This window comes from Physeter macrocephalus, chromosome 21 (assembly GCF_002837175.3).
Source record: "Physeter macrocephalus isolate SW-GA chromosome 21, ASM283717v5, whole genome shotgun sequence".
Classification (NCBI taxonomy): Eukaryota; Metazoa; Chordata; class Mammalia; order Artiodactyla; family Physeteridae; genus Physeter; species Physeter macrocephalus.
The window spans coordinates 89,748,539-89,774,256 of NC_041234.1; the positions used below are offsets into that span (position 1 = coordinate 89,748,539).

The 25,718-nt window shown below is 37.8% G+C and overlaps 1 protein-coding gene and 1 pseudogene across 2 annotated transcripts in view; one reads left to right on the top strand and one right to left on the bottom strand.

Annotated features, from left to right (window-relative positions):
- PLS3 (plastin 3) overlaps positions 1–25,718 on the top strand; it is a 92,720-nt gene that overhangs the window by 9,774 nt on the left and 57,228 nt on the right. Inside the window, exon 1 of one of the 2 annotated variants that reach the window (XM_024128223.2) lies at positions 19,849–19,937. The exons of the other annotated variant lie outside the window; for it this stretch is intronic. The gene's annotated coding sequence lies outside the window, so the exon portion shown is untranslated. Of the gene's footprint in view, positions 1–19,848; positions 19,938–25,718 lie in introns of those variants that run through there. 2 annotated transcript variants of the gene reach the window in all.
- Positions 14,747–15,191, bottom strand: LOC102980116 (ferritin light chain-like; annotated as a pseudogene).

A 25,718-nucleotide genomic window follows, 5' to 3' on the forward strand; every position in this document is an offset into this window, starting at 1 on the left:
AGTGTTCCCATTTACAGGTCAATTAATGTTGCCTTAGGTGATCTTTATCAGGTATCTGTAGCTACCTCTTCATTTTCCTCTAATTTAAACTTTTTTTCCCTTAAGTATCACCATTGAAGATAAATAAGATAGTTTATTTTTTCTGTTTTATTTAATGGTATTGTGAAAATATGACTTTCCAATGCTTTTCATTACGAATGTGGAGGATTTTAACAATGTTCCAGGTTGAAGAAGCCTCTTGGCTTAGCTAAGAAACCCCTTTACCATTAATTTATCCTTTTATGAGGATATGCCATCCAACAGTCTAAATTCACCCTCAAAGGAAAATCGGAAACGTGACTCTTTTAATACATTACAGACACCATTATAAAGTCACTGCCACTAACAAATTTAGCTTAGAGCAGGGTGAAAGGTAATAGGTAATGTTGATGCCTGTTTTTGGGGGGAGGAAAAAAAAGCTTCAAGTTCTTCAGTGTTTCTACAATAGTAGAAATAGTATAAACATGAATGTTTAAAAGTCAACCTTTGAAAAAATAGGAGAAAAGAGAAAATAAGTTAGTGAAAACTTAAAATGCTGGGGAAGGCAGAGAGTTTTAAATTAAATCAGTATCTTTCCAAGATGACATGGAGCCTTTAGACATGGGTGAATCCAAAACATATTAATTTTAAATTTACAATGCCCATTATTACCTCTAGTGGAAGTTTTCAGAAGCAAAAACCAGGAAATGATGAAGGACATTGACACATTCAACAAATATTTTGAGCAGTTTGTGGGTCTCCAGTTTAAAGCTACAGTTGAATCAGTTTTGCAAGTGGTTATGAATAATTAAAATTTTGTATTTTGTCTTATGATCATTAAAAAACGAATATAGCCAAATTACCATGCAGTATAGATAACCAAAAAGTAATACTGATAGATTTACATGTTTAAAGATATAAGCCAACCCATACATTTGGTATCTTATCCTAAATCAAAGTTTTCCAGCATTAGTTGGGCCCCCAGCCCCGCGAAAAATAAAAGCAAACTAGAATATATTTATAGGTGCAAGCAGAAGGTGGCAAACTTCCCTAACCAGAGAAGGTTTGTGTAAAGATGAAGGGAGGATTGCTGTGTCAAGTACCTGGAAATGTGTAAAGATTATATAAAAGGCGGCCTATAAGGCATTTATAAAGAGATGTAACCCTCAGGAGAACTTTAAAATGTGCCCAGAGTTCTCAAGTATATATTGAGATAGTACAAACTATAGATGGAGTAATAGCCAAAGATAGTAACACGGACAATGCCTTAATTAGTCTATTTGTGGAATGGCTTCATCATTCAACTAAAATAAGTTTAATGAAGATTGTTAGGTGCTAGGGCTACAAAGATGGTAAGATACTCCTGCAGTCTGGAAGAAAAAACATAATATTGGATTTCATGAAACCTAAAAATATTCTTACATGTAGAAAAGGAACTTAAATATGGCCTTTTTTCTCAACATAAAATAATTTCTAAATTTAAACCTTGTGTGAACAAAGACATTCATGTATAACCCAATATAATCAAATCTAAACTAAGAACAAATCAAATTTAAACATTGTTATTTCTTTGCAATAATTATTGCATCCTAAAAAAAGTGCCCACCATGAGTTAATTTTACTTAAATAGAACATTGCTCAGCCTATAAATGAAGGTCAGCAGACACCAGTGTCTTGGAATAAAATAGCCCTTTGGCAAGAAAATCAGCCACACCCCATTTAGTTTTTACAAAAATAAAATTCTTTCCAGCTTTACTAAATTGTAGATGTTGTTCACAGCGTGTACTTCTGCAGTAGTTGGTTCTGCAGCTGTGGAAATATCCATGTATGTAGAAGCCCTAAAAAACATTGATTCGCCATTACTTGCACATGCAGCTCTCATACTTTCTGTAGTACAGCATTCTGTTAAGTTTTCTCTGACTCAAGGATAAGAGCGAGTAACTACAGGTATAGCTGACACCTTAATTTTCTGCCTTGAACTTCTTGATTGTCCCAGACTTTAAAATGAGCTGGAAAACTCAGGATTCCAAATCTGGTCATCATTTCATTTGGTGGGAGGGGATCAAATGAATGCAGTATATCTGGATGTACTGTCTGCTGTACATGGTTTTCTTCAAAGACGGTACTAAATTCCTGCCATGTACCATGGAAAACACTGTTCTTCTAGGGAGAAAAGAAAATAAACCCATTCTCCTGGTTCTTTCACAGTACACCTGGCACACAGCAGGTCTCCATAAATATAATACATCTGAAAGAGGGTATAAATGGCCATGGATGGCCCTTGCTGATAAAGATTAAATTGTGAAAACCTAATCAGCAAATGGGTAACTTATGAATCATATTGAATAAAATACATATTGATGTGAACCTGTCAGAAAACTAAGCAAATGGCTTCCTTGGTTTTCTTCCTCTTTTACTTGTCTTAAGTGAATGGTCAGGAGTGAATGTTACGTACGGATGGCACTTTCATTGTGAGAACTGCTTAACTTTAGAATCAACGAGGATATTGGGACATATTAATATTTTCTCACTTTTTAAAGCAGTGTTATTGAGAGAGAATTCACATTCTGTACCAACCACGTAAGTTGTACAGTTCAACGGATTTTAGTATATTCACAGATATGCACAACCATCAGCAAGTTTTGAATATTTTCATCACCTTGGAAGGATGAAGGAGGCTTAAAACTCCAGAGTTTTAAGCTATGCCTCTCCCCAGCCCTCCACCTCCCCATCCCTAAGCAATCACTAATCTACTTTCTGTCTCTATAGATTTCCCATTTCTGGACTTTTATGTATAAATGGAACATACAGTCTTTTGTGACTGACTTCTTTCACTTAAGCATATTGTTTTCAAGGTTCATTCACATTATAGCATGTATCAGTACTTCATTCCTTTTTATGGCTGAATAATCGTCCATTGTATGGATATGCCACATTTTGTTTATCCATTCGTACATTGATAGACATTTGGGTTGTTTCCACTTTTTGGCTGTTACGAATAATGGGATATGTTAATATTAAATGTCTAACCACAGGTCAGCTAATGAGTTAGAAGTGGTACTGACAAGATAACATTTCATTTATCACTGGTCTGCTGTTAATGTAGATCCTTGCTTTGACTCTGAGCAATATTGATTTCTACATCTAAATGTAGCTAATTTTTTCCTGTTTCTTTTTTTAAAATTTATTTATTTTTTAAAATTTTATTTATTATTATTATTATTTATTTTTGGCTGTGTTGGGTCTCCGTTGCTGTGCGTGGGCTTTCTCTAGTTGCGGCTACTCTTTGCTACGGTGCGTGGGCTTCTCATTGCGGTGGCTTCTCTTGTTGTGGACCACAGGCTCTGGGCATGTGGGCTTCAGTAGTTGCAGCACACGGGCTTAGTAGTTGTGGCTTGCGGGCTCTAGAGCGCAGGCTCAGTAGTTGTGGCGCACGGGCTTAGTTGCTTTGTGGCATGTGGGATCTTCCCAGACCAGGGCTCGAACCTGTGTCCCCTGCATTGGCAGGCGGATTCTTAACAACTGCACCACCAGGGAAGCCCCTTTTCCTGTTTCTTGATGCTTAGTAGCTTATTATCATCAACTTGTTCCCAACACTACCTTATTCCTTAGTAATATTTCTGCTTGAATAATGGAAAGCCTGTAAAAGTTGTAAAATCACCTTTTTAAAAACTTGTATAACAGATTTATACAAAATTCCTTGTTTATACACATTTATTGAATACCTAGTATAAGGAACAAAAGTAAGCAGTATTAAGTATTGCAGAAGTAAATGACAAATGCTTTGAAACACAATGGTTTTCAGTCAACCTAAAGCATTATTGAGCACATCTAATATTTATTTTTTAAATTTATGCTGCAAATATGAAATACATACACAGAACAAAATTCAAAAGCTATAAAGGGACATAAGGAAAATAAACCTCCTGCCCCTGACTCCGATCCCCCATTTCCCTTCCCAGGAGGTGACCATTAGTACTAGTTTCTTGTCTATCCATCCAGAAATAATATTGAGTACATTTGACACTTGACATTTTCAGAAGAGCTTGGTGTTTTACATTTAGAAAGTGCAGCAGTAAGTTTGAGGGAGGCTTTACCTTTTGACTCTTCAGGGATGAACATGAGAAGGAGGGATTATCCAAGGATGATAAAAAGAATCAGTTGCAGATCAGAGTTTTTCTTTCAAGAACCCTTCAGGTCAATATAGCTAATGACACCTAGAACCGATCTCTGCCATTATCTTCTGTATTCAACCCACAGAGAAGTTCCTGGACCTAGTGGCCTTATTCTGGGCAGGCCAACTAGGAAAGGATAGGCCTCCCTGAGAGAGGAGGGCTGCAGTTCAGTCAAGAAAAGATACAATTTCCCGGAGACCCATTTAGAACTTCCTATTTAATTACTTAATTCATTTAACAGGCCTTTATTAATTGTCAGCAGTGTGCTAGGCACTGTTATCACTAAGATAAATAACATAATGTGCCATCATTTGAAGAGCTCAGAGTCTAATCCAGCCACTGATTTTTGCAGATGAGGCGACAGAGGTCTAATGCAGTGGTGGAGGACAGTGGTGGGGGATGGGGTCTCCTCATACCTAATCCATCACTCTTCTTGCCATAAATTTAAATACCACATCCAGAGTCCAGCGTGGTTCACTAGAAATGCCTCTTCCACCCTGAATCAGTTTATACAATCTGGAGTTTTCTTTCAGATGTTAACAAAATGGCAGATGCCATGTCTTTAAAGTTGACAAAAACTCTCTGAAACTCACTTCACCTATAACTTGAGCAACATTATTTAACTCGACCAACTCTTCCATAGCTAATGAAAATTCATTAGTAATAGCTTTAAAGTGGTAAATTATTTTCTAGGTTGTATCTTCAACCAAAGTACTCTTATGCTTACAAAGCTGCAGTCCTAATCATTGATCTTAAAGAGTTTCCTATATTGTATTGCATCCAAAGGATTTTGAAAACTCTAATGCCAATATATTGTGTAGGATTTATCACTCTTTTTTTTTTTTTTTTGCCACACCGCGTGGCTTGCAGTATCTTAGTTCCCCGACCAGGGATTGAACCCGTGCCCCCTGCAATGGAAGCGCAGAGTCCTAACCACTGGACCTCCAGGGAATTCCCAGATTTATCACTCTTGGTTTCTTCCAAACTGGATTTTCTCTCTCAGAGAGCCAGTATTTCCCCCTTTGTACTACTCCTCACCAAGAAAAAAAATTCCATTTTATTCATTGATTCATTCACTTATTCAGATATTTACTGAGTGCCTCTATAGGTCAGGTTATTTTCTAGGCACTGGGGATTATACCTGTGACTGAAACAAATGAAAATTACCATCCTTATGAAGCTTACATCCTACTAGGGGGAGACACAAAATGAACAACGATATAGTATATTCGATGGTAATGTATTATGGAGAAAATTAAAGTTGAGGGTATAGGGAGTGGGAAGAGGGCATTGCCATTTCAAATCATGTGGTCACAGGAGGCCTCACTGAAAGGAAGATATCTGACGCAAGACATGAAGGAGATCAAGGAGTGACTATCTGGGGAGAAGTGTCACTTAAGTAAATATTTCTAATAACAGATACCAAAATTGTCATGCATTGGTGGGTTCTTGTCCTGAAATTCTCCTTTATATCAGCTTGTTATTTTGGTATTGAACAGAAAAAATATCGTTTACCCAGATCAAATACTCTAGTGGAGTCATGAATTGACCATATATGCTAAGACTATAGTGTCAGTAGTTATGTCTATAGTATTTTGGAAATTTTGTGGGAATAATGTTTAAAATAGGATATGAAATTATTGCATATAAATTTTCTTCCCTTTTCCTATCAATTTAATTATACTATATTCTGTGTTTAATTCTGAGTTTGATTTTTTAATTGAACTTTTTACTTTGCAGAAATTGTAGACATGTACTTGTAAGAAATAACACAGAGAGATCCTGTGTACCCTTTACTCGGTTTCCCCCAGTAGTAACCTCTTCAAGACCATAGTACAATACCCAAGCCAAGATGTTGACATTGATACAGTCAAGATGCCGAACAGTTCCATCACCACTAGAATCCCTTTTGTTACCCTTTTGTAACAGCACACACTTCCTTCCACCCTCCCCTGCACCTGCCCCATCTCTACCCCTGGAAACCACTAATCTGTTTCCCATTTCTATAATTTTGTCATTTCAAAAATATTATGTAAATGAAATCAGAGTACGCAATCTTTTGGCTTTTTTCATTCAGCATAATTCTCTAGAGATTCATCCAAGTTGTGTATATCAACACCTTCCTCCTTTTTATTGCTGAGTAGTATTCCATGGTGTAAATGTACCATAGTTTTTTTAACCATTCACACATTGAAGGACATCTGGGCCATTTCTAGTTTTGGCTGCTACAAATAGAGCTGCTACAAATATTTGTGTACAGGTTTTTCTGTGATTGTAAATTTTCATTTCTCTGGGATGAATTCCCAAAGAATGCAATCTCTGGGTCATATGAGAGTTGCATATTTAATTTTATAAGAAACCATCAGAATGTTTTTCTGTAGTGACTTGTACCATTTAATCTCCTACCAGCAACGTATGAGCGACCCAGTTTTTCTACATCCTTGCTATCACTTAGTACTGTCACATTTTTATTTTAGCTATTCTGATAGGTGTGTAGTGATATCCCATTTTTGTTTCATTTTGTATTTCCCAGTGGTTAATGATGCTGAGCATCTTTTTATGTGTTTGTTTCCCATCTGTATATCCTCTTTGGTGAAATATCTGTTCACGTCTTTTGCCTATTTTCCAATTGGATTGTTGAGCTTTGAGAGGTCTTTATATATTCTAGATAACAGTCCTTTGTCAGATATGTGGTATACAGCTATTTTCTCCTAGTCTGTAGCTTGTCTTTCCATCCTCCAAGCAAGGTCTTTTACAGAACAAAAGTATTATTTTGACAAGGCCAAGTTGATCAATGTTTCCTTTTATGGATTTTCTTTTTGGTGTCATGTCCAAGGCCCCTTCACCAAACATGGTTCCTGATGAATTTTTCAAAAATTTTTTTCTAAAGTTTTATGGTGTTATGTTTCACATTTAAGTCTGTGGCCCATTTTGAGTTAATTTTGGTGTAAATCTTTACAGAAAATTACACAAAATGAGGTCTAGGTCAGAGTTCTTATTTTTTTCCCCTATGGTTGTCCAGTTGCTGTAGCACCATTCCTCCACTGATGAGCTTTTGCACCCTTGTCAAAAATCAGTTGAGCTTATTTGTGTAGGTCTATTTCTGGGTTCTCTGGCCTGTTCCATTGTTCTGCATGTGTTGCTCTGTAACCACACTATCTTGATTGCTGTAGCTACAAGGAATGACTTAACACCAGGCAGAGTGAGTCCACCCAGTCTATTTTTCAATAAATTTTACCTGTTCTAAGACCTGTTTCTTTCCACATAAATTTTTAGAATAAGCTGGTCTATGACCACAAAAAACTGTGCTGTCAATAGGAATTACATTAATAAATTAGAATTTTGAGATTGCATATGTAATGTTAATTAAGTTAAAAATGGTAATTCCATTAAGGAAGACAATTTAATTTCTTCTATAGTCTCATGCTAGGTCTTATTTTCTAAAGTGGTGCCTACTTTTATGATTTTTAAATCACTGAACAAATATTAATTGGTCATTTCTCTTCAGATATAACTTGGATATCTTTTTTTTAATTGCCAATATTGAAACTTTTTCAAAGGAAGGACACATTCTTGATTTAGGTATATAACTTTCAAGTTCTAAATCACTGATATGTTTTTGAATTTTAAAATTATTCGAAGTTCTTTCCAGAATTGTTAAAGACTCCCCCCCCCCTTAGATTTCTCTTTGCAAGACTCCTAAACCTACTGCCTTAAGTATGGTTTACCTCTTCTGTTGTTTCAAACAAATGCATTAACCCACATAGCAAAACAGAATATGCCAGTAAATCATTGGGATTTAGGGTATTGGAGTTTAGCATGTGTCTGTTAGTCATGAATGGTAAATCAAAACATTTTAAATGAAAACTTTTGTGCATTCTCATGCTTTGATCTTTGATTCTGAAAAATAAAATCTTAAAAATTACAAAAAAAATCTGGCAAACCTCCTAATTTAAAAAGGGCACTTGGAAACTTACTATTAGGGATTAAAAAATGAGAAGAGGACTGTTGAACTGATTAGGGCTGAAGAAGAAAGGAACAGAAAATGTCACCTTGTTTGGCTGCGGGAAAAGTGAATGAGATCATGCTTTCATTTCTGTCTTGCTTTCTCAAGATAAAGCTTTTCCACCCTTCTTTCTGCTTCATGATTCAGGGTGGAAGCACCAAAAAAACTTGGCTCTCTTTCCCATCCTGTTTATATTCTAAATTGGCTTTTATTGTTTTAATAAATGTGTCACTGGCAGCCTATAACATTATGAATATGGCATTAAGTGGTTACACTCAGAAAGCAGGAATTTGAAAATCACAGTCCAGTTATACTACCTTAAACACAATTAACAGAATTACTTCTCAATAAGGAAAACTTACCTAAGTTATAGCATGTGGCTCATATAGTTTTAGTATAATTATTACAGTGACATTTACTACCACTAAGGATTGTGTACAGAGTTCTGAAAGGACAAAAGTGTGATCCAAGAATAGTAAGCCAAGATGTCATTCAAAAATAAAGGTACTAGGCAGTTCCCATGAATATAAAAGAACTCGTAGAAAAGAGAAATACTCGAAAGTGAAATTCAGCCAATTAAAAAATAGGGCAAAATTAAGATTTTAAGAATAGAGGAGTCTTGGTAAAAGGATGTATGATGATCATTGAATCCATTTAAATACAGAAAAAAAATTTACTACCACTAGTATCAGTGATTTGTTTCTTCCCCATCTACTCCTAACTTTGTTTAGGTTAATAGTCACAGCTACAGCAAAACCTATCCTGTGATGGAAAAAAAGTGTAATTTAAGGAAGAATGCAGTATAATGGTACTCATCAAACAGATATTCCAACTTCTTTCTTCACATATAGCTTATCTGCATTTTTGTATTTGGTCTAATGAGAGACTTTTAAAAGCTTATTCTCTAAAGCAGTTAATTCTCAGAGCCAGTGAGCCTACCATAGTCTACCCCATCAAAAGAACCCTGCTAATGGCTTAGACAGTTTCTGAGGTAAGAGTACCAGGGAGAGGGATAAACTGGGAGAAGGAAGAAGTTGCTCTTGCATGGATGACTTTTTGCTAACAATATGATTTTTAGCAAGTGAAGGCCACAAAAGTTGTTTGATTTGTGGCAGAATTACTTATGAGACTTTTTAGCTGTACCAGGTTAACAGATTGCCAAATAAAATACTGAGCAAGCAAGACTGGTCAGTTACAATTCAGTGTCTAGAAATCTGAGCCAGCATTAGTGTTATGTTTATGGATTCAACTCCATCCTCAAAGAAATACAATTGGGGTATCAGCAAAAATAAGAGTTATGGGGTATCTCCCAGACATTTGAATAGAAAGGGCACATAACACTGTGTGAGACCACAATATTTTTGCAGCCAATCTTAAGGATAAATCTACATTGTATTCAGGATGCTGTGTTGGGCCAAAACTTAACAATGACCATTATGTGTAGAAAATAGCAGCCATTGTTGTTGCGTTAAACTCTCTCTGGAGATTAAAAAACATTTTTAATTAACCTAATAAAACCCCAATGGCAACATAACCAAAGAAATTAACATAACCAGAGAAGAATGGGTAGAAGCAGAAAACCTAGTGCAATTGTTGAGTTATCCTGGCAAAGGAACCCCGAACTATGTGAAGCTGGTGACTGTTTACTGTTTGTCTAAAAAAGCAACTCCAAAAGTATACACAAACACACACACACATTTGGATTTTTCAGCTAGATCTTTAAGCGGGCTGTTTCATGACAAGCTCCCAAAGAAATGGAATTAATTTGTGGTGTGTTTTTGTTTGTTTTTTTAAATTAATTTATTTTTGGCTGCGTTGGGTCTTCGTTGCTGCAGGTGGGCTTTCTCTAGTTGCGGCAAGCGGGGGCTACTCTTTGTCGCGGCGCACGGGCTTCTCATTGTGGTGGCTTCTCTTGTTGGGGAGCACGGGCTCTACGCACGTGGGCTTCAGTAGTTGTGGCTCGCGGGCTCTAGAGTGAGGGCTCAGTAGTTGTGGCGCACGGGCTTAGTTGCTCTGTGGCAGGTGGGATCTTCCCGGACCAGGGCTTGAACCCATGTCCCCTGCACTGGCAGGCAGATTCTTAACCACTGCGCCTCCAGGTAAGTCCCTGTGGTGTGTTTTGAAAGTGTTCATATATATATGTGCTTGCAAGAATTACACAGAAGAATTAGACCGACAGAGTACTTGGTGATTCTTGAAGTGAATATTGGCAACCTTAAAGATGTTTTATTAGACAACAAGGCAACAGTTTTCCTCTGTCTTCACAATAAAAGCAGAAGTCAGAAAATATTCCACATGCAAATATATGTGAACCTCTTCATGAATGCATTTAACACTTTGAAGTGATGGCAACATCTGGTAACAAGTAGAAACCAGCGTCTTATAAACTGTGGCTTCATGTTACCACTTCATCTGAATTAGTCATTTAAGGGAGTTTTATAAGTCTTCCTAAAAACTGACAAGGTTAATCTTGGACTAGGGCAGACAGGCAGGAAATGCTGAAGCGGCTGTTTCTTTTGAAGGTTTTGTGATTCCTTGTGAGGTCAAAAAGTAGTCATTTTAAAGTTAAGAAAGCTAAAGCATTGAGATCTTGACAGCTTAAGTGCGATTTTTCTTTTTTGTGTGTGTGGCAATTTTGAAGGAAAACTTGATAAAATTCAGAGTTCTTTATACACCTTCCATTCCACTTTTCTCTGAAATGCCTTTATTTTCGAAAAGTGGAGAATTAGAAAATCATTCAGCTGCCAAATAGGATCATGGATTCGGTGCCACTAGAAAGATGTAACCTACCGTTTCTTTGGCTGGATTACTTCTTAGGAATCACCCTATTTTGTAGGGTTACCCAATGGGACAAGAGTAGATGTCTTTTATGTTTATTTATGTGATTTGCATTAAAAGTGCTAAAAGTTTATTCTTTATTATGTAATAAACCGCTATAGCACATGACAGTGAGTTTAATTCCTTTAGCATGCAATGTTATTATCACAAATTTATTTAACAGATACTTTTTTTCATTTGAAAGTAAATATTTGTTCCTGAATTTTTTCTTCCATTTTGTTGAGACATAATTGACATACAGCATCAAGGTGTACAGTATAATGATTTGACTTACATACATCATGAAATGATTATCACAGTAAGTTTAGTGAATATCCATCATCTCATATAGATACAAAATAAAAGAGAAAGAAAAAAATTTTTTTCCTTGTGATGAGGACTCTTAGGATTTGCTCTCTTAACTTTCATATATAACATACAGCAGTGTTAATTTCTCATATTGTACATTACATCCCTAGTACTTATTTATCTTACAGCTGGAAGTTTGTACCTTTTGATTGCTTTCATCCAATCCCCCCGCCCCCACCCTGCTTAACAGATACTTATTGCGTGCCTACTGTATGCCAGGCACTGTTCTAGATGCTTGAGATAGATTGGTGAAAAGACAAATCACTGCCCTCATAGAGCTTAATAAATATTAAAGATGAAAACAATGGAGCGATTTTAAATCCTTTAATCTATCACTCAGCTTTTAAAGACCTACATTGAATGAGTTTTGAGAACTCTTGCACATTTTACCTGAAGTCTGAATAGGGAAAAATTGATAATTTGTTTGGAATATATGGCAATAAGCTGGAAGATGACAGTTAAAGTAAATGTTTGATTTTTTTGATTCTCACTTTTATTTTTCATTTATCAGTGTTATAATTAGACCCCTTGAGTAACTGAGGAATGTTATTGATTTAACTTGTGGATTTATTTTTTAAGATGGTCTTAATTTATATGGGGGGGGCGGGTGGTGTGAATGGACATAGTTAGCCCTGAAAATTAAAATATGGAATCTGTAACTGCTGTCTTCTTTCATTGGAAGAATTATAGAATACTTAATGTATTTAATGTTCACCATGGAAAATGAATGTATTGCTCAGTTATTTTTGCCTATGTGAGCAGTACAAGAGCTGACTCAAAGGAGATGACATGATGGTTCCTGTCCTGAAGTAAAATAAGATGATGGGGTTGTGGTGGAAAAATGATGTGGTCATGCCCATATTTGCTCACATCTCTTGTTGGTTTCCTTTTATAGAGAAAAACCAAAGAGAGTCTCATTTCTTATTTTTTAAGTTTCCTTTTTGTATTTTCTTTTCATGCCATTTTCCTTTTTTTTTCCTTAAAATTGCATTATCCTGATTTGCAGTTCAATTGGCTCAAGCTGTGCTTTGTAATAGTATAAGTACCCCTTAGAATGGTCATAGTGGAGGCATTATACCCATTTTAGGGAATCAATTACATATATGGACACAGACACTCTGAGCTCCTTGAATGTAAAAGGCATATTTCATAAATCTTTCTATTTCCTGATGCCATCTAAGTACAGTGCCTTTTACAGAGTGGATGTTCATTCAGTGTTTGTGTAATGAATGAATATGAGCCAGGAATTTTATTTTTGCTTTCCAAAATACAAAATACGTTTTTATAAGCTCATGGAATTTTTAAAAGCTTATTTTTGTGGAAAATTTCAAACCTACAAAGTAAAATAGCATAAGGAACCCCCCACACAGTTTCAACAGTTTATCAGTATTTGCTGTTCTTATATTTCATCTTTTCTCTCCCCTTTTTTGTTGTTTGGGATTTGCTTTCAAATAATCCGCATATTATTTTACACATAAATACTATAGGTCACTTCATTTTTAATATTTTAAAATAGTAATAATTCTGCATTTCATACAGAGTCTAACTTTCAAAGCCTTTCTTTTCTAGTATCAGAGAAGGACACTCTTACTGATTATCAGAAGAAAAATCTGATTTGCTACATATGAACTGGATATTTTTAAGTAGTTTTATAACAAATATATTGTCTTTCTTAATCTTTTAAAAAATGTATTAAAAGTTTCTAAAAACTACACTATCATGATAAATTCCCATCTCATGGACATGAACCTGATTCTGCAAAATATTCTTTGGAGTAAATAAGCTGTAGATTGGTCCCCTCAGAATTGATATTAATCAATTAATTTTTCTTTTCACAGTTCAACAGAACAGAACTCACGTTAAAACCTATTCTGGTAATTGCATTCTCAGTTTTGAAATTTCTTGTTAAAAACCTATGGACCTTATGTTTTTTGTCTCTCTAAAATTAGATGACTCCATCATAAATATTACCAAATAAAGCACCAGTTCTCAATAGAAAAGTATGCCACACGGTCCCTTGGAGATCAAAATTACTTGTATAATAACACTAAGATGTTCTTTGCTTTTTCACTATACTGACAGAAGCAATGGTGGGTAAAACTGCTAGTGCCTTAGCCCCACACTGTATTAGTAGTCTTTGTATTCAACACCATACCCTTCCTGTTAGAAAAAGACCTATAACATGCAGTTCATTAATGAATGTCCTTGATTAAGCAGGAAAAATTAATTTTATTAAATCTCAACTCTTGGGTATACATCTTTTCAATATTCTGTGTGATGAAATGGGAAGTACATAAAAAACATTTCTGCTGCATATGGATTTACAGTGATTGTCTTGAGGAAAAGCACTTGTGCAGTTTTTTAATTTGCAAGCTAAACTAGCTGCACTTTTAGAAAACAGAAAACCATTTTTACTCGAAAGAGCGAATGACGCATTAACTGATAATTCAGACCTGAATATTTGGCAGATATGTTATCAAAAGTGAATCACGTGTGCTAGTCACTGCAAGGAAAACGGCTGGGAGTATTTGTTGCCAATGATAAAGTTAGAGATTTCAAGCAAAAATTCAAATTCTTGAAAATGTGCGTCAGCCACCACGCATCAATACTTAGACTTTTCTAATGAGGTTGGTGGTGTTCTTAATGTAAGTGATTTGTTAGATATTGTAAAATGAAGTGTGACAACAGATCTTTACTAGTCAAACAATATTGTTCCATATGATCAGTGCATGATGTTCTGAAATCAAGCATGGGTAAAAGGTCCATTTAAAGTGCAAGATAGACCAATGGATTTTAACGTTAACAGAGTATGAAAACGTCATTTATCTGATATCAGATTCCACACTGCAACAACTATTTCAGAAACTAGCACTTACCCAGTTTTGGCGTGGTATTATAAAAAAGAGTATCCATAATTATCCGAAAAGGCTCCTAAAATACTTCCTTTTTCCAAACAACGTATCTGTGGGAGGCCATGTTTTCTTCATATACTTGAGTCAAAACAACATATTCCAACAGACAGTGCAGAAGCAGATATGAAAATCCAGCTGTCACTGTATTTAGTTAAACAAAGATGTAAACAATATACTCCTCTATTATTTTTTTTTCCTGCAGAAACCTTTGTTTCCATTTGGCCCACGGCTTAGGTGAGGGCCCCAGGGTGGTCAAAAAGCTGCCTAGTGGCTGCAGAGAGGGGCTCAGGCAGAAGCCCTGACACCAGAGGGATGCAGAGGGGCCCCTCAAAGGCCGCTGGGCTCCAGAGGCCCCCGTCGTACTTGAGGGTGAGGCTTTGGAAGAGCTACTGGCTCAGGCCCCCATTCCAACCCCGGCGGCAGCCTGCGCCAGTGGGAGGTGGGGTTAGTCAGGTGGTCGCCATCTGCTTGATGAGCTTCAGCTGCTCCTCCAGGAAGCGGCTCTCCAGGAAGTCATGGGTGGGTGTCTGCGCGGCCAGAGCCCAGGGGTGCAGGTCCACGAGGGCCTGGCTCAGGTTCTTCTCCAGGGCCGTGGCAGCTTCCTTTTTGTCCAGAGTTTTACCCCATTCATCTTGGGACGGCTTCTGCGCTCCTGGAAGAGGGCACAGCCACACTGTGCTGGTTTTGCATCTTCAGGAGATGCTGGGCGCCCTTGCCCTTCTCCACGGTGGACTCACAAAAGAAGTGGCCCACGTCCTCCAGAGCCACATCATCGCGGTAGAAATAGAAACCCAGAGAGAGGTAGGTGTAGGAGGACCCAGATGCAGGTTGACCCCTGTGGTTGACGGCTGCCTCCACCTGGGTGGAATAATTCTGACAAATCTGGGAGCTCATGGTTGATCAGCAGTAAGGAGCTAAGCTCCAAAAAAACCGGTGTTGGCTGGTTCCGGAGGCCGAGGACGGCATAGTGGTTGGTTCCTAAGGATGCGACTGGAAAAGAGGTTCCAGGGTGATTGGAGGCTGGAAAAGGGGGCGTCCCTGGGCTTGTTCCGTTCAAACAGTGCTGAAGCAAGAGACATCCGCAGGAGCGAGGCATGCCCTGCCTCTTCCCACTAAATTTTTTTTAAAATATAGTTTTCATTTTTAAATGTTATTTATATTAGCATGTGGTGGGGTTAATTTTTTTTTAATAAATATCTTTAAAATTTCCTAGTTGTAATTTCTAATATGATAAAGACACTGATCTAACCCACATATCAAAAAGCTCTTTGGGGTCCTCAGGTCCTGAGGCCAAAAAGTTTAGGAGCTGCTGGGTTAGTTGGGTTTTTTTGTTTCTTTTCCTTCCCTATCCTTTTTTTGAATGAGAGACCCTCAGGACAGGAAGGTGTAGAGCATAAGAGTTATTTCTTTGTATGATTTTATTAGCTATGAACAGAACACAGATGTCCCGCCCAGTTTCATTGAGATATAATTGACATATAACATTGTATTAGTTTAAGGTGTACAACGAGAGGATTTAATATATGTATATATTGTGAAATGATTACTACAATAAGTCTAGTTAACATCCACCACCCCACAGTTACTTTTTTGTGTGTGTGATGAGAACTTTTAAGATTTACTCTCTTAGCAACTTTGAAATATGCAGTTCAGTGTTGTTAACTGTATATAGTCACCACAGATGTCTTCCAAATCACTTCCTTATCCCATATGTAGTTCAACTGATAATTTTTGGAGGACCCATGCTTTAAATCCTTCTATTTATTTCAGCCTTTCGTTTTAGGGCATTAGGACAAGGTATATAATTTAATATATAATAAGACATCCTGTTTTAAAAGGTTGATTACTTTGTTATGCAAAAACAGAGCTCACAAATATTTACTGTTGGGGAGACAGCCCTTGGAATATTGAAATTAAGATGTTCTTGTGGCTTATTTACCCCCCCCCCCCAATCATCACGTAAACCAGATCTACTTGATTGTTAAAACTGACACAGCCACGCAACAGGAAGTTTGTGTACCTAATACTGTTCCTGGCATAAATTTCCTAAACTTTCCAATATAGCCCAAAATTACAGTAGCAATATCCTCCATGTTAATTTGGTACCTGTTTTATGTTAGATCCCTTTGCTTTGATGTTTCACTCACTGTGAGTGTTATTTGTCTGTTTACTTTATAAGTCATGAAGATGGGTAAAATCCTGTTCCATTAAAGGATGATAGATCAGTGTTATTGAGGTGTGGCATTAAGCACTGTGGGAGAGGCCTCCATTGTACGTGTCACACATGGAAAGAATATAACCCGTACTGGGTGTGGTGGGGAGAGGATGATGTTTGAATGAAAGTTGGAAGAGATTTTAAAAATACTATGTCTAGGTCTTGTGTCCTAACTGCAGATTACACCGATAGGTCTATGAAATTCTCATGCAGCTTTGGGTGTGCCTCTTTCCTTCCTTTCCAGCCTGAAGGGTGTATGTGTCCACAGGTGTGTGTGTGAACTTTTAACTTTATGGATTTGTTTGTAACATTTGAGAGAGAGTGAGAGCTTGTGTGCTTTATGTGTACAGATAAAACATAGGTTGGTTTCTATTGACTTTCCCCAGCATTCATCTTGATGAATTTGGAATGTAAAAGTTGTTTTCATTCCGTGGCCTGCTTATAAAAATGTGCAATGGATTACATAACCCTTGCCACCATCTTGTGTTCCCAAAGCAATTTTCATTACCCGTAGTAAAAACAGAGATGCCGTTCACACACATACTCACACACATGCACATACACAAATGCCAGTACCCCCCCTTGGCCCCACACACCTGCACATACGTCATATGATGAGACATTTAGAAGGTTACAGGATGGGCTGCAGGCCGAAACTGGCTGAACTACTGATGTGATACAACAGTCTTTTAGGAAATGTCCTGGTATTTACTAAGTAGAAGATGTCCATTTTTAAAGGAAGTATCCATTCCTAGAACTTTCACCACAATATTTTGCAGTTGAAGTGAATTCTATCATGTTATGGTGAATAGACTTTAAAATCAACAACTGGGTGTTGACAGATTTCACTGTGATCAAAGATTAGCCTTAAGAGTTCAGAAAGCTAGAAAGCATATACATTCCAGATGACCAAGAAAGGGAAAGACAAGGAAGCTGTTTCTGGGTAGCATGATCATTGAGGAAGTTATTTTTTTTTAATTTTTGGCTGCATTGGGTCTTCGTTGCGGCAGGCGGGGGCTACCCTTTGTTGTGGTGTATGGGCTTCTCATTGCCGTGGCTTCTCTTGTTGCAGAGCACAGGCTCTAGGCACGCGGGCTTCAGTAGTTGTGGCACGCGGGCTTCAGTAGTTGTGGCACGCGGGCTCAATAGTTGTGGCTCGTGGGCTGTAGAGTGCAGGATCAGTAGTTGTGGCACACGGGCTTAGTTGCTCCACGGCATGTGGGATCTTCCCGGACCAGGGCTCAAACCCGTGTCCCCTGCGTTGGCAGGCGGATTCTTAACCACTGCGCCACCAGGGAAGCCCGAGGAAGTTAATTTAATAGCACTTGGGGCAGACCCATCTAAGTGTTGTGAAGTGACAAGCGTGGCTAAAGAAAAGTAAGGCTGGGGAAACCCAACATTGCAGGCCTATCACTGATACTGTCTTCTTACCGGAGGCAATTGCCTGTGCCCCAGTTTTCCCTGGAAATGCACGATAATACATACACCTATACCCTTTCTTCCAGTTAGCTCAAGGTGCTTGAGCGTTCCTTGCTACCCCACATATTCCCTGACTGGCCACAGACAGCTAGTGCTATGCTTGTTTCACAGATGGTGAAACTGAGACTCGGGAAAGTTGAAGAGGCTTCATATAGTGAGTCAGCAATTAAAACAGGTGGAAAAACACGTCCTCTGACTCCTGACGCTCTATTCCTTCTGTTCGGGATTGTGTTGCCTTTTGATAGTTCATGCAGTTTTTGTGATTGATGAAATAAAGTGCTTCCATTAAGGAGACAAAATGTAATCCAGTGTCTGCTAATGGTGGTGGTTAGTGATGAGGGCAGGAGAACACTCTGCCTCCTGATGTGGGCTGTCCTGATCCTTTTTACAAGTGACTGTAATGTGAGTCGCCTCCTTATTCTGAGATTTCAATGTTAGCATGAAACACTTCACTTTGTTTTATATTATTTATAAAGGACTGGAGGATCTATTATCTCACTTTCATACTTATTAGGTAGGTAGAGCAGATTAGGTAGGTAGAGCAGATGGTATTATGCATATTATATCCCAGACAGATTATAACAATGGCCGCCACTTACTGAGCACCTTGCTGGAGCCAGACCCTCTTATGCATTTATCTCACTTAATCATCATCGCAACCCTCTGAAGTTCGTGGAATTAGTTCGACTTTTATAGATAGGAACCTGGGGCTCAGAGAAGCTAAGTGATGTGTTCAAGGTCACACAGAGTTGAAGTCAGTCAGATTCCTAAGACCCGGATGCTCCCATTGCACTCCATTTCCTTTCATATGATTGACTTGCCCTACGTCAGTATTAGAAATGGTCTCCTGAGCCTAGCACAGTACTCCTATTGATTTATTGTTCTCTCCCATAAAGGGCGAGAACTCATAGCTAACGAGTTGCTTCATTTAACAATTAACTGATTAGAATTGCTAGACCAGTTAAAAAACAAATTTCAATAATAAGAATATAGCAGTTATCACATACCTAGTGCTTACAATTTGCCAGGCTATGATCTAAAATTTGAATGCACATTAAATCGTTTAAGCATCACAACAATGTACGAAATAGTCATCATTATGTGATGTAGTTACTATTATCATCCCTGGATGAGAAAACAGGCACAAGAGCTTAAGCAGTTTGTCCAAAGACAACCTAGAAAATTGTGGAGACAGGATTTGAACCCAGTCTGGCTCCAGAACTCTAAACTACTCAGCAGTACTGCCTCTCAATAGAAAATTCAGTTCAGCAAGTATTGGCTTCGTTCCTGTATGCTAGGCTGGTAGAAAATATAGTTCCTAGGCTTAACAGCTTATGTATTCAATAGAAAACAAGATATAGATACTCGCAGTTAATGCTCTGACACCTAGCGTATGGAGTGTAAGTGTTGTATGAAGACGTGAGTAAGTATGGATCGAGATGAATAATAGAACATAAGTGGTCTGGGACAGTTCATTTGCCTTTCTAAGTAATGCACTTTCCTATGGACGAGTGCCTTGGCCTCTGGGGAGAAGCTGGTTCCATGTGTTCTAAAATAAGCAGGTTACTTGGCTAATGTTCAGACTTTAAATAGGTATGTGGGTTGTAGCTATTTGACCTGAACCAACTTTAAATTCCCTTGTGTTCTTGCATGATTTCAGTGGAGCCGGAATGAAAAAAATTCACTTTTCTCTAAATGTTGTGAAGTTCGAATTTGTTAATACTTGGCAAAATACTGTGAGGCTGACAGGAAGGGGATTCGTAAGTATTGTATCATTGCTTTGTCAGGGTGCTCTCTCTCTCTAGCAGGAAGTGTTATGACTTGCTCTCTAAAGTTGCAATTGTAAGAAGAATGTTGGGTTTCCAGATTGGCGTTCTGGGCGTGGGAGGTTCCTTCTGTTTAGTGCTGCGAGAAAGAAACAACAGGTTTGCTCTCATCCCGGAAGGGTAACAATTTTAATATTATTTCGTTAGGCTCTAACTTTTACATTATGGAATATTTAAGCAGAAATGTACTTTAAACCTCTCGAAATCCTTATTATGTGTTTGGGCAGTTACACATTTGGAGACGCTTTCTAAATCTTATGTATTCAAGTAGAAGCAAATTTGTTTTAAGAGAAAATTTTGAAGTTTAGAATCTGACTGGTTCTCTCTCTATATGTTGTCTTTATTTGGGGAATATTTTAGGGACTTTGTACTTTTTAAAAATTGGTTTTGTAATCCTCATTATATAGCTGTATCTATCAAGTCAGATGCCAAAGGTTTAAATGACAGAAACTCTTACTTTATATCTGGGGGGTGGGGCGAAGGGGAATGGAATTTCAAATACTTTTGATTCCTGTTAAATGGTTTTTCAAAATTCTGTGAAATAGAAGTTGAGGGTAGCTGTCATGACAGAATATGGCAAACAGATTGATATTCTACTCTTACAAAATAACTTATGACAGTTGTCCTGGTGTTTATTCATACTTTCCAAAATACATGAAAATCATTGGTGATGAGATTTTGGTGGTGTTACTATAATATGGTAGTGATAGTGATTTCTGATGCTCACAAACTCCCCAGAGTTTTCTATCACATAGTGATCATATGTTTTATTTCTCCTATTTCAATATAGCTGGTTGTATAAATCTCGACTCCGAATCAAGGGTAACCTCTCAAATTAGTTGTACTTAACTACACCCGTATGAGGTAAAAAGTGAAGTATGAAACAAAAGAGTCTAGTTTTTTCAATTAACAAGTACCATATTTGAGAACATATCAGCGGGGTATGTTACACTGCAGGAGGCCATTTTAGTGACTAATAGATAAACTTCCAGCTTAGCTCAAAGTCTAAGCTGAAATTTTATCTCTAGTGATTTCTGAGTTGTACATCATAATATTTTGTCTTGAGTTAACTGGTCTGATCTTGCCTTGTGAGAGATATATACCTGAAGGTTGCCCTTGGCTTCTGTGTTATTTTTCACAGGAAAGGAGAATGGAAATACTCCTCACGTGTGAAGGTTAATTAATTTCATTAGCAGCAGATTTGTTTTTTTCATAAATTATTCAGATATTTTTGGAAAATGTCAGAGTTTACTTAGGAAATAAAGGAATTGGACCTTTTAAAAGAAGAATGTGCTATTTCAATCCAAGGAGTTAATACTTCTCAGCTTTGTAAAGATGGGGAGGTAGAGGTATAACTTTGTTGTGTCTTTGGGTTTGATATAGTATTCTTCATAACAGGAAAGGGGGCTTTTAGAATATGGTTAAGATGTTTATTAAATATCTACAAAACTTTTGTCTAGCGGGAATTTAAAGAATGTCTTCAATCTGACTTAATTGATGTGAATGTTTCTATGGGAAAAATTATTAACTTATTTTAAAATAGCCATTGCTTAAAGATCTTATCTTTATTAAGACAAAAAGAGGAAAGTAAACTTTTACTTAAAATGGAAGTATTTGATATTCCTCCAGGAAATGACACAGGATTGGGCACCCTTTGGGGTTTAAGTGACTCATAGATATTGGTACTTGAAAAAAAGATCAATTAGAATCTAGCTTATGCTAGATCCTAGAACAGAATAGAGGTGTTTCCAGGAAATGAACTCATTTAAGAGCTAAGTAGGGTGATATCACTCATGGGATGTCTGGGGTTTGCTTTACAATAATTCAGGAGGTGGGGGGGAGAGAGAGGGGTGGGGGAGGAGGGAGAGGGAGAAGGGGGGTTGAGAAGGGAGGGAGGGAGGAAGCAGGGGAAAGGAAGAAAGAGGACAGGAAGAATCAGTGGGGAAATCCTGATAAATCTGATAAATGTAGAATCTGGATGATGGGATTATGGGTGTTTGCTGTACCATTTTCTCTTTTGTATACATTGAAAATTTTCATAATAAAAATTTAAGTACAGCTTTAGTTTGCAGCAATTTACATTTATTTCTAAATGATACATTTATCTATAAATTGCAGGTTTGTCAAAACATGATGTGTGCGTGATATATATTACTGTGAAGGTGAAATGTGCTGCTTGATTACCAAAATTGTTGCCAAGTAAAAACTGTTTCTGAAAGAAAAACAAAAACAAAACTTTGTTTGACTTTCGGCTAAATTCAAAGAACAGGTTGCAAACATCTTGAAGAGTTTTGTAGTATCTTGAAGTATTAAAGAGCAGTAGATAGTTAAAGCATGCTAACAGGCCAAGTGCCTGTGAGGAATGTGGGAACATTATTATGTCTTGACTATTTTGTTCCCAGCTTTCTCTATAGAGTATGCATGTTGAAAACCACGCGTGACAACTACTTAGCCTGCAGTATGTTTAAGTCTGTTCACTTTCCCTACTTACGAACATCAGTTCATTCAACAAACATTTAGTAGGGGCTTATTGTGAGCCAAGATACAAAGTCAAATAAGGTACCAGCCCTGCTTTCAAAGAGCTCACAGCCTAGCGGAGGAGATAGAGAAGTAGATGGTGGGACACGCTGGGGGGTGGGGAGCTACCGGAATTGGGGAAGGGGCGTCACTGGTTAGCAACCAGAACCCTATGCTGCATCTCCTTTAAAACAACACAGACAGAACATTTGGGGTGGCTTAATTGGTTGTAGGTATTAGGGAAGTAGGAAGAGGGCTAAGATAGCTTAGTTTAACTCTGTGCGCATTACTTGGCAAATAACAGCCGCCTCTGCTCCCTTGCCCTTCTTAATAAACCTTCACCCTCTCTCATGCATCCATGGGCATTGTTGGAGCAGCATACACGCAGGAGATAGCAATCCCTTCTTCACATTAAATATAGTGAGCTAATGTTTAAGTCTCTTTAATGTTTTTGGGTACATCCAAAGCAAAATTGCACTTATAGGCAGGCAGCTACTTGGGGTTGGACAAAAGGGAGAGTTAGCCTTCAGTCACTGATAGAACCTTCCAGAGTTCACTGCTCAGTTGATTTGGAATTTGAAACGTATTTTGTCATGTAAATAGTAAGTAAGGTTTTTTAGGTCATTTCACAAATGTCCCTGAAATGGTATGCTGTGTTACCAAAATGATATGTTTTTGTGTTCCTATTATTTTAATCTAAATGATTTGTAGAAGCATAGTTGCTAAATGTATCCAGATGTGTGTTCCATCAGCCAGCTGCTTTATTCTCTAGTCCCGAATCCTGTACAGCCTAACAGCATATATAACAGTGCCTCATGGGAAAAGACTGTCTGTTCTATTGGGGGTTATCTATCAGTGTCCTCTGTGTAGTTTTACCAATTTGCGGCTGAAATGTCAAGTAGAATTACCAGAGGATCTAGGCCTGAAAAACAACCTCGTTAAGTAAAGTATGTTCTACATGTTGAATGTTGCTTTCATCACGGAAGTCTGCTCTCCACGTTGACTATAACGAACAATTTTTAATAATGCTGAGGTGCTGGAATAAAAAACAGTAAAATCCTTCACCACTTCTTCTGTCTGCATTTACCTTTCCTAAACTTTCAGGACTAGAAACCTGTGACACAGGTGAGACCAGTTAGAGTTTGACTCACTTGTGACTTTCTGAGCAACAGATCATTAAATTGAGAAAGAGGCATATAACCTCTTAAACTATTACAGTTGCTCCTTTACCAAGATTCCATTAAAGTTTTCTAAAAGTAAGCAAACAAAACCCCAAGCCTCTTGCCCCTGGAGAAAAATCAGCTGTAAGGTAAAAAACTAATCACTAAAAAAACTAGGAGTACCACAGTGATGGCTTATGTATGAAAAAAGAAATCCTAAACTCAAAATCAAATAGTCACATTGATACTTGAGTGTTTGCTTACATTTGTACTAAGTAATTAGCACTGATACAATGGGAATGGTTTTTACAGTAGTTAGCATGTAAGTGGCTGAAATTAAGGGATATTAAATAGAGGGAAGCAGAAACATGTCATATATAGGAATGAATGTGCCACAAGAGAAGGTCAGCATTCGTGTCCTTCTTTTTAAAAAGTATGGCCTGTTTTATTGTCGGTACTCACTTAACACCAGTATTTTGAAGAAAGAACTTTTAGAACTCTGTAATATATAGTATCTACTGAACCCGTTGCCAATGTTCTATATATTTTACAGTTACAGTTTTGGTGATTTCAGTTCAAGGATTAAGTGAATCCCTCCTTTAAGTAATAAAAATGAATTAGCTGAAAGGAACTGCATTTTCTGGCAACCGTTCATATTTCTCAATATGATTGATGGTCACATTTGTTAGGAGGTTTTTTTTGTTTTGGTTTGGTTTTGGTTTGGTTTTTGGCTGTGCCATGCAGCATGCGGGATCTTAGTTCCCTGATTAGGGATCGGACCGGTGCCCCCTGCAGTGGAAGCACAGAGTCCTAACCACTGGACTGCCAGGGAATTCCTGGCTAGGAGTTTTTAAATTATCTTCCATAGGGTGTATAATAGGCATGAGCCTTCTTACCACAAAGCAGTGTGTAGCCTCTTTGTTTTTATTTTTAAGGTAAGAGTAGTTAATTACCTTCTCTCTCACATACTTTTTTTTTTTTTAATTTTACATTTGCTGCACAGCTCTGTGTCTTGGGCAAAGTCACTCAACTACCCTAGGCTCTTGTTTCTTCCCTAATATAATTTCAGTAATCATTGAATATTGGGCATGTTGCAGATTATCACCACCCTCAAAACATTGCAGTCAACTGGAATATTTTTTGAGCCATACCTCTGTACCCAGCATCCAGCAATGGGTTATCATTGTGGGAGTATCCGAGAGGAAGATGAAGTTTAGACTCTGTTCTTGAGAAACAAACAATCTTGATAAGACTTGCAGAGCAAGTAATTAGACAAGTATTTGTGTGCTCTTGGTGAAAGAATGGTTGTCTTTGATTGGAGAAGATTATTCTCTTGGACCGAGTTTGAGGATCTGTGTGGAGGAGGCAGATGAACTGAATCTAGTAGGATGATGGATGTCCCAGCCAGACTGTACTCACATCCACTTATATAACTATAGGAGGAAGTCTATAATTAAACTGCTAAATTTTGTGGCAAGATTCTAAATCCTGTGGGAGTTGAAGAGAAAGATCAGCAGGGGTGTAGAGTCACTGGGAAATGTGGTTTGGGAGAGGATGAGGCTTCTGCTGAAATCTGAAGGATGAGTAGGATTTGGATAAAAAGATAAGAGGTATAAAGAGGAGGGCATTATAAGTGTGAAAGGTAGATACAGAGAGAGGGAGTTCTTACTAGCAGGGAGGGAAAGAGGTAGCGGGGGCAGGATAAAATATGCTGATGTAGGAGTTAATAGGACGGGTATCGTTCAGGAGGATGGTTGTGATCAAAAAGCTAATTGTGAGTGTTGTTGAAAGGTTAAACTGGTTAGATGTGACTAGTAGGAACACTAGAGGACCAGGAATACCAGGCAAAGTTTAGACCAGCTGTTTAGGCCTAAGAAATTATAGCTTCCTGAAATGGGACTGACATGATCAAAATGGTTGTGGGTACTACATGTGGACCTTTTTTGATTCAAGATATTTACTGAGCATGCATTGTGTCTCTGCGTAAAGTGCTGTGGTGAACACAGAGATGAGTAAGCTGTTTCTACTTTAATAAGTTTATAGTCTGTGGGGAGATAAATGCATTCACTAAGCCGTGGTTGAGGAAGCTATGCAGTACAGCATAACATGATCGAGAATGCTGACTTTGGTGTCAGGTGGAGTTGGGTTTGAGACCCGGCTCTACCTCTCTCTAGCCGTGTGACTTTGGGCAAGTTACTCAACTTCTCTAATCCTGTTTGCTTTT